We start from the raw sequence: 11807 nt of genomic DNA, 5'->3' as shown, positions 1-11807 counted from the left end.
GGAAGTACAATTTGTCCCAAATCGGCTGTGCAGTTCAGTGGGTAAGCTAGAACTATTCCTACAAGCAGTGGGGGGAATTCAAATTTTTTTACTACTGGTTTTATGAGGCAGCGCTTTGCATGTGTGTGCTTTGCACGCACACAATGTTTAAAATACACCAATTTCAAGCACTACCGCTTACCTACTAGGGCAGCCCGGTAAGTAAAACAGCTGAGGCACGGGAATCCACTGTGTCCCACGAATCAGCTGAGCTAAAAAACGCAGAAATATAGGTTAGGATCGGGCAGGGGCAGATGGGCGGAGGCAGCTGATACCGGCAGCATCCCACCACTGCCTACAAGTCAAAGGTTTTAGTAAGTAGAGGGAGAAAAGCTTGAGTAATTTGGAAGAAGACAGAGTGAAGATATTAAATGTAACAAGTTAATATTCAAGTTAACTTTTCAAGTAAATGTTACATGCATCTGTTTAAAACTCTGCGATTTCCCCTTGCCTTTCTACCTTCCTCCCTCCCTCACCTTGGATATCTGGATAGGCCACCATGTAGTACCCACTACTCTCACTACGTCTCCTTGTATGTGTTCATTCTCCTAATGGGGAATTACCTCAACACGTTTGTCTTTGGCAGAATAACAGAATTGAAAGGGACCTTGGAGGTCTTCTAGTCCAACCCCCTGCTCAGGCAGGAAACCCTTTATACCATTTTTAGATAACTGGTTGTCCAATCTTTTTAAGTAAGCTTCCAGTATCGGAGCATTCACAACTTCTGAAGGTTAGTCGTTCCAGTACTCAACTGTTCTAACTGTCAGGAAATTGTGCACATTCGATTGTGCAGTGAGAAGTTATGCCACATCATCTAGATCTGAACACTTCTGAGTGCTCACATAGTTCAATGTTTTCAGGCAAAAATTACTTTTAAAGGAGAATATTTGTAGCTCAGGGTTGAAATGAGGGGTCCTTGGTGCTCTCTGAGTCTGCCTACTGGTATTTTCTTGCAGGTATTTCATTATCCAAGCTAGGTGACATGATCAGTGCTAGTAAGGAACAGGCTTTGCTCCCAAACCCCACCATCAATGATGATGTTCCCTAGTTGGGTTATGAAACATCTGCAAGAAAACAAGCAAGCTCAGAGAGCACCAAGGACTCCTGAAAAATTACCATTTTGTAGAACACGGTTTCTCAATCTCAGGAATATTAGGATATGTGAATTTTTATCTCCTAGAATTCCTAACCAGTTTATTGGGTTTTTCCATTTATACATAATACCATTACTAATTGAACAATACTGTGGCAATATATATATATACATTTATACATCCTATCCAATCTTTCAATACACACTACTTCCATACCCTCATAACTATTATATACATTATTTACATTTTCAGTTAGAAATAATTCCTTCCATTCCTTTGTTATCCTCTAGTTCCCTCTAGTGTCCAACTCTACCCCTTTATTACAGCCCCTTTATTTTGTTTTGACTAGTGAAGGGGTATAAAATAAACAATGCCATTTTTATCTCAATAATTTTTCCAAAAACTTATAATTCCAAATCCATCTGAATGTTAATCATTAGAGGAGGGGCAGAGCTTTGGAACAGCATATTGAGGGAACTGGAGATATTGAATAGGGTGGCCTGCAAGCAGGAAGAAAAAAGAATGGGTTGGATTCCTGCCAGGAATTAGGATTCATTGATTCCTCCTTTACAGTATCAGTGTTACTCCAACACACCTCAACAGGTGAAAAACAAATAGCTTATTTGTTTGTTCTGTTTGTTTATTTAAAATATGTGGCTGCCCACTCACTCTCAGTGACTTCTGGTAGTTTACAAAAATAAAAACCCAAAATATATAAACAATAAAAACAATAACAGCCCCCCACACGCACTGCTGGTGACAACAATGGATCATAAAGCCATTTGATGGGCTCCATCCCACTCTGGGTTCCCCAGGCCTACTGGCAAAGCCAGGACTTCAGGACCTTGTGAAAAAGTGTCAAAGTAGGAGCCTATCTAATCTCCATGGCGATGATGTCCAAAGGGAGGGATCCACCATGGAGAAGGCCCTTCTTCTGGGTCCCACCAGATATATCTTATTAGGTGAGGGACCCACAACGTTCCTTGCCTTCTCACTCTGATGGGTTGGGTAAATATGTCTGGGAAGAGACAATCCTTCAAATCAGCAGTCCGTCCCCCAACCTTTTTGAAACCAGCGACCAGTTTCATGGAAAACAATTTTTCCACAGACTGGGGTGGACGGAGGGATGGTTTGGCATGCTACCTAGATCCTGTGCAGGTGCAGATGAAGCTTCACTTGCTTCTATGGCCCGGTTATTAACAGGTTGCAAACCACTACCGGTTTGTGGCTCAGGGTTTGGGCACCCCTACTTCAAATAACCTGGTCGCAAGCCTTGTAGTGCTTTAAAGATGATAACCAGCACCTTGAATTGGATCTGGAAGTAAATCTGCGGCTCTACCTCATATCCTACCCTACGAGAGAAGAGATTCATTTGGTGAAAACCACAAAACAGACAAACAAACATGTACCCCTTATGAATATTAGATCAATGAGATCCTAATTAGTTGTCATGTACATCCTGTGTACATCTCTGTGGGTTTATTTAGGTTCAGGTTTCATTCTTGCTTTACGGAGGAGAGTCCTCAGGAACTATTTGTAGGGTCTACCTTCTGTATTGTAAGTTCAGAATAGAAAGATTTCTGCCCTATGCACAGATTTCTTGACCTGCTTCCATCTCATTCTAGCCATTATTTATTAGAATTTGTCAAACAAAAACGAGAACAAGAATAAAATACAAAATACAATAACAGGGATGATAGGCACACTAGTGTACTTATGCACGTCCCCTCTACTGACCACTTAAGTATGAAGTAAGGTCCACGGAAGTCAATTTGTGACTAAAACTGAAAATTTGTAGCTGAGACAACTGGATCAGGTAGAGCATTCCAGATTTTGACAACTTTATTACAGAAATCATATTTTACAGTCAAGTTTAGAACAATTTACATTGAATTTAGAGTGGTTGTTCGTGCGCGTATCCTTGCAATGAAAACAGAAAAAGTCATTTACAGGTAAAGCATTACTATGTATAATTTTGTATGCAATATCTAGGTCTGACCACAAGCAGTTCTAAATTATCCAAACAGAGAATTTTGAGCCTAGGAGAGATGACACCTGTGCATCTCTGGGTCTGCATAAAATCATGTGGGCTGCTGCATTTTGAACCAATTGGGACTTCAAGATACGTTTCAAGGGCATATATATGTGTGTGTAGGGGGGATACATGCATAAATTATGGTTATCTTTTGAGAGCTGAATGCAACGAAATTTCATTTTAAAATATGCTGATTAGTGCACATTTAAAGTGACAATAAAATTATATTCCACTCCAATAAAAGGTACTAAAAAAAAGATTCCGTTCCACCACCAAGAAAACCTGATCACCTCAATCAGGGGGTTGGGCTAGAAGATCTCCAAGGTCCCTTCCAACTATCCTATCCTATTCTATCCTCATACTATTCAAGTAAAAGATACCCAAGAGATTCCGTTCCTTCTCTGAGGCGATTCCCTCAGGCAGAAGACGACTGAGGGACGCTCCGACTTCGCCCGCCCAAACCTGACAGACCCGTTTCTTTCCTTTCATTGGCTGCCAGGGGTCAGGTGGCTCTCTCTGGCCACGCCCCCAGCAGCCTCCTTCAGACGAGGGGACAGGCTCTTCTCCCTCGGCCAGCTTCGTCAAGAAGAGCCCTGCCTGCCTCTTGTCGGAAGGAGGCTGCTGGAGGCGTGGCCAGAGAGAGCCACCTGACCCCTGGTAGCCAATAAAAGTAAAGAAGTGGGTCTGTCAGGTTTGGGCGGGAAAAGTCGGAGCCTGCGGTGGATAAACTGGCGAATCTGACAGGATTTTCTTTCTTCCCGCCAGATTCACCTGTTTATATCCACTCACATACACACGTACAACCCCAGAGTCGCCTAGAGGCACCCCAAATCTCTGGAATGGCCCTGGTGAGGCTAAAGAGGCGCCTCCCGCGCAGATTCCCAAGGACCCAGCAGCCTTCCCTCCGACTCCAAAAGGTGGGTCAGGCAGTCCTCGACTTACGACCACAAACAGAGACCCAAAATTTATGTTGCTAAGTGAAACATTTGATAGAGTTTTGTCCCGTTTCTTGCCACGGTTAAGTGAATCACTGCAGTTGTTAAGTTAATAACGCAGTGGTTCAGTGAATCCAGCTTCCCCATTGACTTTGCTTGTCATCACGTGACTCCAGGACACTGCAACTGTCATAAACATGAGTCAGTTGCCAAGTGTCTGAATTTTGATCATGTGTCCAACAGTCCTAAGTGTGAAAATCATCCATAAGTCATTTTTTTTTTCAGGGCTGTTGAAACTTCAGTCAGTCAGTAAAGGAACTGTTGTAAGTCGAGGACTACCTGTAATTGATTAATATTTTTTTAAAAAAACTAAGTGTGGCCCCCATAATCGTCTCTTTCTCTTCCCTGCTTGCCTGACTGTCTGAACAAAAGATGTGCAAATCAAATCCAGCCTGGAATTATAAGCCAGGATCTGTGTACGTAGTCAGACTTCAGTCTCATTGAAGTCAATGGGATTTAGGAATGCAACAGTCTAGACAAGGCTAAAGCGGGTTTAAGTGTTTTGCTGTCTGGTTCAGTTTGTTGTAGAAGTAAACCTAGGCTATTACTCAGTGGTGGGATTCAATGTTTTTACTACCGATCCTGTGCGTGTGGTTTGGTGGGCATCGCTTGGTGGGAGCTGCAGGGGGAAGGATACTGCAAAATCCCCATTCCCTCCCCCACCCCACTAGCCTACTTTCCAGCTCTGTTCTCCTGTGCAGGGCAACTAAAGAAGACCCAGCTGATCAGCTGGGACTTGGGAGGCAGACAATAAATGGGGGGGGGGGGGCAGTCAGAGGGGGCATTTGCGGGTTCTCCAAACTACTTAAAATTTCCTCTACTGGTTCTCCAGAACTGGTCAGAATCTGCTGAATACCACTTATGCTATTACTGAATAAGAAAAAGGACCAATGAAAAAAAGGATTGGGGTGACCTGATAGCAGTATTGCAATATCTGAGGGGCTGCCACATAGAATTTATTTTAGAATTTATTTATTTCTACATCTATTGAGACCCAAGGTCACATGATCCTCTTTTGTGGCACTTCTGACAAGCAAAGTCAATGGGGAAGCCAGGTTCACTTAAAGAACCGTGTTGCTAACTTAACAACTGTAGTGATTCCCTTAAACAACCGGGGTAAGAAAGGTCGTAAAATGAGGCCAAAAATTTTATCGGTGCCGTTGTAACTGAATGGTCACTAAGAAGCTGTGAGATATTAGGAACTTTGCTTTCCCTCACCGTGTTTGTCACATGAAAAGCAGATTTGAAGCCAACAGCTGTTCAAAGAAAAGATGCTTTAAAATAGAGGCTTGCTGATAAAGGCAGACACAAAATTATCTGAATTTCTATCTGTAGTATCTGATTTAACAGATTAACAGAGTTGGAAGGGACCTTGTACTGTAGGTCATCTAGTCCAACTCCCCGCCCAAGCAGGAAACCCTATCTGACAAACGGCAATCCAATCTCTTGAGAGCTGAAGCTCCCACAACTTCTGAAGGCAACTTCTGTTCCATGGGTTGATTGTCCTCCCAGTCAGAAAATTTATCCTTATTTCCAATCTATCCTTATTCAGTTTATTCATTATTCCTTGTCTGGCCTTAGGGTACCTTGGAAAATAGCTTGACCCCCTCTTCTCTGTGGCATCCCCTCAAATATTGGAAGATGCTATGTCACTCCTGCTCCTTCTCTTTGATAGACTAGCCATGCCCAGTTCCTGCAACTGTCCTTCGTATGTTTTAACTTCCCGGACCTTAATCATCTTTGTTGGTCTTCTCTGCCCACTTTCTACTGTCTTCTCTACTGTCAGGAAATTTCTCCTTAATTCTAAGTTGCTTCTCTCCTTGGTTAGTTTTTTACTTGATTAATATTCTGTATGTTTTCTCTAATTTATGTAATGTGTGTTGTATAGATGCTAAGCCATGTCCGACTCTTCTCTCGTCTCTCTCTGTTTGCCCAAATTCATGTTCATTGCGTCGATGATACCATCTACCCATCTGTCCTCTGCCATCCCCTTTTCCTGCCTTCCATCTTCCCCAACATTAGGGTCTTTTCCTAAGGAGTCGTCTCTTCTCATTTCATGACCACAGATTTGAGCTTCAGTTTCTGTCCTTCTAAAGAACAGTCAGGGTTGGCTTTCTTCAGGATTCATTGTTCTGGTCTCCTTGAGGTCCAAGGGACTCCTTAGTGACATGAAAGCAATCTTCCAATATTTGAGGGGCTGCCACAAAAAAGTGGGGGGTTAACATATACCCCAAAGCACCTGAAAGCAGAATAAGAAGCAATGGATGGAAACTGATGAAGGAGAGATTCAACCTGGAAATAAGGAGAAATTTTCTGACAGGGAGAACAATCAACCCATAGAACCGAAGTTGCCCTCAGAAGGTGTGGGAGCTTCATCCCTGGAGGGTTTCGAGACTGGACTGCCATCTCTCTAAATGATGTAGGGTCTCCTGCTTGGGCATGTCGTAGATTGGATTAGATGACCTACAAGATCCCTTCCAACTTCGTTATCGTGCCTCGTCCTTCCCTTCCCTATCCTATCCTATCCTATCCTATCCTATCCTATCCTATCCTATCCTATCCTATCCTATCCTACTCTCCAATTCCACCATTCAAAAAGCATCTATTCTTCAGGGGTCATCCCTTCCTTATGGAACTTATTTGTTAGTTCTTGGTTTTCTATGCGACCAATTTTTCCTTTTAATTCCAAAATAAATTTTATTAGCTTTTTCCTGATCAAATGATGGGATAACATATTTAGAAGTAAAAAAATTAACGTATGGAAGACACCACTTTGGAAGTAGATACAGATAGACCTTGACTTACCACAGTTCATTTAGTGACTGTTCAAAGTTTCAGCGGCACTGAAAAAAGTGACATATGACAATTTTTCACATATATGACCATTGCAGCATCCCCATGGCCATGGGATCAAAATTCAGACACTTGGCAACTGACTCACCTTAATTTGTAAACCTCTTGGTAACCAGGCAGAAATTAGTGGGACATAACAAAGATTTGCCTAACTTAGAAAGTGCTGCAATAACCTTATTTTATTTCCTGATAGATGCTTCAGGTATTGCAGGAAAGCATGTATTAAATATCCACATTGTGTTTTGCATTCCCAGACAGATTTGAAGTGAATTAGGGGATACAGGTAGCCCTCAATTTATGATCGCAGTTGGTACCTGTGTTGCTCAGAGGAAGGTGGTTCAGTGAAACACATTTGATTTTGCAATGTGTGGGTGTGTAGGATACTCTATAAACGTATGTGATCGGACAAATTTTGGGGGAGGAAAATAAGGGGGAAAAATTCTGCCTCTGCCTACCAGCATCGGTATTCATCTGGCTAGTGTCCTGTCAATGTGTGAAAGAGTTGAGGGCCTGAAACAGTATTTGCTGTGTGAGCAAGAAGGGAGACAGACAGCAAGGAGCCTGGGCGTGGCTTAGCTCAACTGCAGTTGGAACAGATTTCTTTTCAGGTGGGGAGTGGGGAGTAGAATTCCTTAGCATCAGAGCATCATCATCATCATCATCTTCTTCATATAGGAAATATTAATGCTCTGATGGTCATTTTGAAAGATCATTTCTTAATGAGCACCTAGAAGCCAAGAGGAAGATAAGTGCCAAATTTCAAATTTTAGGCTTTGCGGTTTTGGACGTTTTGTGATGATGCATGTTCTATCGCCAGAACAAAAGCAGGCTGGAGACCGGAGTTGAAATCAGCTCTTTATTTACAGTCAGTAAAATCAACTAAACCCGAGCCGCGGCAGCCTCTTTTATAGCGGCTGCTCGCGGCTCACAACCAATGGCATTATTTTAAACCTCCTGCTGTTTAGACGGCCAATCATAATCTGTTGTTAACCACCAATCGCTAGGTGGTATTTGTTGTCCAATCGGAGTGTAGTATTTTGAGTATGTAAATATCTATATACAACACCCCTCCCCACTTGGTACGGTCCAACTTACGTGACATAGTCACGCAAATAGGCGGGGCTTTTGTGGGTCCTAATTGACCTGCGCAGCTCAGTCTCTGTGTTGTCTCCAATCGGTTCGGACGGGATCGATGTTCCTCCCGTCCTTCTCTCTAGAAGGGTGAGTCAGCCATGCCACTCTCGCTGGTCCTTGTTAGGCCGGTTGGACAGGCTTTGCTGCTCCCTCCTGGTTTACCCGGGCAGGTAGAGTCGGTTTGGCTGCTTCTCCCCTGGTTCTCCTCCAGCTTCCTTCTTTCAAAGTTGTCTGTTGGTAAGTAGCTTTTATTTGTCCTTGGGTTTTTTGTTGCTCTTTGGTGGCCTGTTTTTAATCGTGTTAAGGGAGGGTTTTCCCTTTCTTTATTATTTAAGGGTTCCCCCCCCCCCCTCTGGTTTTATTATTACTTGTTGGTTGTTGTGTATGGGCTTGCTCTATGTTGCGGGTGTGTCGGTGTTGCGTTCGAGGTTTCGAGACCGTAGTTGGTCTATGTGCTGTTTCCAGGTTCTGCCGTCCATCGTTTCCAATTGGTACGACCGGGGGCCTGTTATTTGCGTTATTGTGGCCGGTAGCCACAATGGGTCGTCAGTAAGATTTTTCGCGTATACCAGGTTGCCTGGTATAAACATGCGGTACTTACTGGAGGAGTCTGGTGACTTCTCGGGGTTGTAGGTGGGGTGTAGTCTGTCCAAATATGTTCGCAATTTTCTGCCCATTAAAAGTTTGGCTGGACTCTTGTTTGTTGATGTGCACAGTGTTATATGTTGAATTGTGAGCACTGTATTTATTTTATGTTGCATGTCTCCTCCTTCAATTTTTCTAATGCTTCTTTCGTGTATTGAACCATGCGTTCTGCCCGTCCGTTCACCGCCGGGTGAACTGGTGCTGTCAGGACACTTCGTATGCCTTGTTCTGTGAGGAATTGTTCAAAAGCTAAAGCTGTGAATTGTGGGCCATTGTCTGAGACTAATACGTCTGGTAATCCGTGCATGGCGAAAAGTTTCTTGAGTTGTTTGGTGACGGCTTCAGTCGTTGCTGAACTCATGATGCTGACCTCCAACCAGTTAGAGTAGGCATCCAAGATGATTAAGAATGTGTATCCCTTTGTGGGTCCGGTCAAGTCTATGTGGATCCTTGACCAGGGGCCTCTGGGTGTCTTCCAGTCAAGGATCGGTGCCAAAGGGAGGGTAGGTCTGGACATCTGGCATTTATTACCAGTTTTTACCCATGTTTCAATGTCTTTGTCTATTCCTGGTCACCAGACGTAGCTTCTGGCCGGGGACTTCATTTTTACCATGCCCGGGTGTCCCTCATGTAACATGTTCAGTATGTCTTCCTGTAATTTCTTTGGAACAACAATCCTGTCCCCCCACAATATACAACCTTTTTCAATTGACAGCTTAGTTTGCTGGGTTCTGAATGGTTTAAAAGTCTCGTTTTTGTTGTTTTCTGGCCAACCGCTCCCCACCCAGTTCAGGATTCGGGGCATTAATGTGTCTTTGGCTGTTTCCCTTGCAATGTCCGCTGCGGTGAGGTGCAGGTTCGGTATTGTTTCAATTTGCAGGGTGCGTGTGGTGGGACCTGGGTCATCGTCATGGTCTGGTAGAGGTGAGTGGCTCAGTGCGTTGGCGTGGGATATGGCTTTGCCTGGTCAATAGATGAGCTTGTAGTTGTAGGCTGCAAGAAATTTGGACCATCTTGTCATCCTTGGAGACAGGATGTTTGGGGTGGCTCTGTCTCCTGCCAGGATTCCTAACAGTGGCTTGTGATCTGTAATTAAGGGAAATGTCCTACCATAAAGGTATTCGTGAAAACTTTTTACCCCTGAGATAGCGGCCAAGGCTTCTCTGTCCAGTTGGCTGTAGTTTCTTTCAGCTTTTGACAGCGTTTTGGAATAAAAGGCAATCGGCGCCTCTCTGCCATCAGATAGTGTGTGGCTAAGTATTGTGCCTACGCCGAATGGTGAAGTGTCACAGGTGACAGCCAGTGGTAGCGTGTCACTGTATTGGATTAATACAGATTTGGATGTTATCAAGTCCTTAATTCTTTGGAATGCGGCTTCTTGTCGGCCCCATTGCCAGGTGGCTTTTTCATTGAGTAGTCTATGCAGTGGTTCCACTATTATTGCCTTCTGTGGCAAAAAGACATTATAAAAATTAATGAGTCCCAAGAATGCCTGCAGGTCTGTTTTGTTTTTGGGTCTGGGTGCTTCTTTTATCCTCATATTTTTTTTCCGGTGGGGTGGATTCCTGCTTCATCAATAAGATATCCTAGGAACTCGACCTGATTTGTGGCAAGTTGGCATTTTTCTTTTTTGACCTTGAGTCCTGCTTCTCTAAACTTTTGCAAGACTGCCCTTAGCTGGTCCTTTAGTTGTTTTTTATTTCCGGCCGGTATCAATACATCATCAAAATAGGGAACCACCCCTTTTAGTCCTTGGAGGAGGCGTTCCATCAGGCTTTGGAAGACACCGGGGGCCACGCTGACACCAAATTGCAATCTGTTCCATTTAAAGGCCCCCCTATGTGCTACAGTAGTTTGCGCCTCAGCCGTCTCGGAATCAACCGGCAATTGTTGATATGCCTGCGCAAGATCGAGCTTGGCAAAAACCTTTCCTCCCCGAGTGCAAGAGGTGCTGGACTACTGGAACGGGGTATGCACTCTGCTGTAATGCGTGGTTCAGGGTGGCCTTATAGTCACCACAGATGCACATGGACCCATCTGGTTTCATAGGAGTCACAATTGGGGTTTCCCATCTTGCATAGTCGATTGGCTCTAGCACCCCTTGTGCGATGAGTTTGTTCAGCTGCTCATCGATTTTTGGCTTTAACACAAAGGGGACGCACCTGGCCTTTAGCTGGATGGGGGTTATGTTCAGGTTTAGGCTAAATGAGATAGGGGTCCCATGGTACTTGCCTAGCGTCCCGTCAAATATATTCTGGAACTCCTTCATCAGGCTTTCTTCCCAGTCTGTCTTGGTGACACTGTTGATTCCTGTCACTTCGATCCCCAAAGGCGTGAACCATTCTAAACCAAGCAGGCTGGGGCGGTCTCGGTCGACAATGGTCAATGGGAGAACTTCAGTGTGTTTCTTGAATTTTACCTTGAAATGTCTGAGTCCAACTACCGGAATCTTATTTCCTTGGTAGTCTTTTAACGTCAGGCTTTGCTCTTCAAGTTCTTTTCGTTGTATGTCTGGTATCAAGCTTTTTATTGTGTTCCATGCTACCATTAATAGATATGAGCTGGAGTCCACTTCCATTTCACATGGCTCTCCCTCTATTTTGACATTTATTCGAACCTTCTTAGCATCAGTTGCTCTGGCATTCCCAATGATAATTGTCTGGTGTGTTTCTTCCTTCTCGTTGAGCCGTTGACTTCTATTTTCCCGGCTCCATCAACTTCCGGTTTGCTTCTCCTTAGTTCTGGGGGGGGGGGCACTGCCTCGTCTTTTTGGACTGTAGCTCTTTTTGTTTCGGCAGACCCTTGCAATGTGCCCCCATTTTTCGCAGTGTCTGCAGATGGCGTCCAAAAAACGGCACTCAGAACATTGGTGATTTCCTCCGCATCCGGCACACTGAAAATCAGGTTTCCTTCCTCTTTTTTTTCGCCAGTTCCGTTCTGACTGGAGCCTATGTACTTCTTCGTCTTCGTCCTCAGAGTCGGTTGATGACTCGATGTCTTCATGGTGGGTGG

This window comes from Pseudonaja textilis, unplaced genomic scaffold (assembly GCF_049901715.1).
Source record: "Pseudonaja textilis isolate UNSWEBS1 unplaced genomic scaffold, rPseTex1.2 PTEXCTG65, whole genome shotgun sequence".
In the NCBI taxonomy this organism is placed as follows: domain Eukaryota; kingdom Metazoa; phylum Chordata; class Lepidosauria; order Squamata; family Elapidae; genus Pseudonaja; species Pseudonaja textilis.
The sequence above is the reverse complement of the archived record's forward strand: the minus strand, read 5'-3'. Positions refer to the sequence as shown.